This window comes from Salminus brasiliensis, chromosome 4, assembly GCF_030463535.1.
Source record: "Salminus brasiliensis chromosome 4, fSalBra1.hap2, whole genome shotgun sequence".
In the NCBI taxonomy this organism is placed as follows: Eukaryota; Metazoa; Chordata; class Actinopteri; order Characiformes; family Bryconidae; genus Salminus; species Salminus brasiliensis.
Genome location: NC_132881.1, coordinates 44903685 through 44906677, shown reverse-complemented (window position 1 = coordinate 44906677; position 2993 = coordinate 44903685).

Below are 2993 nucleotides of genomic sequence, written 5' to 3'. Positions count from 1 at the left end.
TAATCCTGGATCTCACCTTGGCCCAAACCCTAGTGCTAACCACAACCTCAACCCAAAGCCTAATCCTAGAGCTCACCTTGGCCCGAATCCTAGTACCAACCACAACCTCAACCCAAAGCCTAATCCTAGAGCTCACCTTGGCCCAAACCCTAGTGCTAATCACAGCCTCAACCCAAAGCCTAATCCTGGATCTCACCTTGGCCTGAATCCTATTGATAAACTCAACCTAAACTCAGAACTTAACCCTAACGCTCATCCTCCCCCTAATACCTAATCTTAACCCAATACATAATTCAAATCATCACCCTGGCCCCAATCGTCCCCTTAACCTTAACCCACAATCAAACCCTATCCATGGCCCTAATCCTAAACATAAACACAATCCAAATACTAACCCTCACACTGACCCTAATCCTAACCTCAACCCAAAACCAAATCCTGACTGTAACCTTTATCTCGACCCAAAACCTAACACTAACCCTTCGCCCCAAGTCTAATCTTAACCTCTTACCCAGCTCTTACCCTCTTAATCTTAACATAATCCTAACTCTAACCCCAGACAAAACCCAATCCAGTTACAGCATTGAGTTGAGGTTCCTCAGCTGTCCTTAACATGCTTTAGAACTCCATGCTGTTGAGGTCTATAGTGTGTGTTGCCCTGATCCTAACCTTAACCTCAGAACCAAAACCTAATGCTAACCCAACTCTGACCCAAATTCAACACTGGCCTTAATCCTAGCCTTAACCCTAACCCTAACTCCAACCCAAAACCCAATCCTAATTCTGTCCCTAATCCTTACATTAATCTCAACCCAAAAACGCTTACTCTAGTCCTAATCCTAGCCCATAATTTAACATCAACCTAAAACCCAAACTTAACCTTTGACCTAATTCTAACATTAACCTCAATCCAAAACTAAATCCTGACCGTAACCTTTATCTCGACCCAAACCCTAACCCTAACCCTTTGCCCTTATCCTAATTTTAACCTCTAACCCAACTCTCACCCTGGCCCTGATCCTAGCCCGTAACTTCAACCTAACTCTAACCCCAGCAAAAACCTAAGCCTCTGGTCCTAATCCTAGCCCCAAATTTTAAATCAATCTAAAACCTAAACAGAACTTTTGCCTTAACCCTAACCTCAGCCCCAACCCAAAATCTTACTCTTATCCTGACTCTAATCCTAGCTATAACCTCAACCCCAACCCAAAATCTTACTCTTATCCTGACTCTAATCCTAGCTATAACCTCAACCCCAACCCAAAATCTTACTCTTATCCTGACTCTAATCCTAGCTATAACCTTAACCTCAGCCCAAAACCTAACTCTTACCCTGACTCTAATCCTAGCTATAACCTTAACCCCAACCCAAAATCTTACTCTTATCCTGACTCTAATCCTAGCTATAACCTTAACCTCAGCCCAAAACCTAACTCTTACCCTGACTCTAATCCTAGCTGTAACCTTAACCCCAACCCAAAATCTTACTCTTACCCTGACTCTAATCCTAGCCGTAACCTTAACCTCAGCCCAAAATCTAACTCTTACCCTGACTCTAATCCTAGCCGTAACCTTAACCTTAACCTAAAACCTAACTCTTAGCCGGACTCTAATCCTAACTGTAACCTTAACCCCAACCCAAAACCTAACTCTTATCGTGACTCTAATCCTAGCCGTAACCTTAACCTCAGCCCAAAACCTAACTCTTACCCTGACTCTAAATCCTAGCTGTAACCTTAACCCCAACCCAAAACCTAACTCTTACCCTGACTCTAATCCTAGCTGTAACCTTAACCTCAGCCCAAAACCTAACTCTTACCCTGACTCTAAATTCTAGCTGTAACCTTAACCTCAGCCCAAAACCTAACTCTTACCCTGACTCTAAATCCTAGCTGTAACCTTAACCTCAGCCCAAAACCTAACTCTTACCCTGACTCTAAATCCTAGCTGTAACCTTAACCCCAACCCAAAACCTAACTCTTACCCTGACTCTAAATCCTAGCTGTAACCTTAACCTTAACCCAAAACCTAACTCTTACCCTGACTCTAATCCTAGCTGTAACCTTAACCTCAGCCCAAAACCTAACTCTTACCCTGACTCTAAATTCTAGCTGTAACCTTAACCTCAGCCCAAAACCTAACTCTTACCCTGACTCTAAATCCTAGCTGTAACCTTAACCCCAACCCAAAACCTAACTCTTACCCTGACTCTAAATTCTAGCTGTAACCTTAACCCCAACCCAAAACCTAACTCTTACCCTGACTCTAATCCTAGCTGTAACCTTAACCTCAGCCCAAAACCTAACTCTTACCCTGACTCTAAATCCTAGCTGTAACCTTAACCCCAACCCAAAACCTAACTCTTACCCTGACTCTAAATTCTAGCTGTAACCTTAACCTCAGCCCAAAACCTAACTCTTACCCTGACTCTAAATCCTAGCTGTAACCTTAACCCCAACCCAAAACCTAACTCTTACCCTGACTCTAAATTCTAGCTGTAACCTTAACCCCAACCCAAAACCTAACTCTTACCCTGACTCTAAATTCTAGCTGTAACCTTAACCTTAACCCAAAACCTAACTCTTACCCTGACTCTAATCCTAGCTGTAACCTTAACCTCAGCCCAAAACCTAACTCTTACCCTGACTCTAAATTCTAGCTGTAACCTTAACCTTAACCCAAAACCTAACTCTTACCCTGACTCTAATCCTAGCTGTAACCTTAACCTCAGCCCAAAACCTAACTCTTACCCTGACTCTAAATTCTAGCTGTAACCTTAACCTTAACCCAAAACCTAACTCTTACCCTGACTCTAATCCTAGCTGTAACCTTAACCTCAGCCCAAAACCTAACTCTTACCCTGACTCTAATCCTAGCTGTAACCTTAACCTCAGCCCAAAACCTAACTCTTACCCTGACTCTAATCTAAACGTGTTCATTGACTTCTACAGGTCTGAACTTGAGCACCTCTAACAAGGTGAGGAACATCTGGA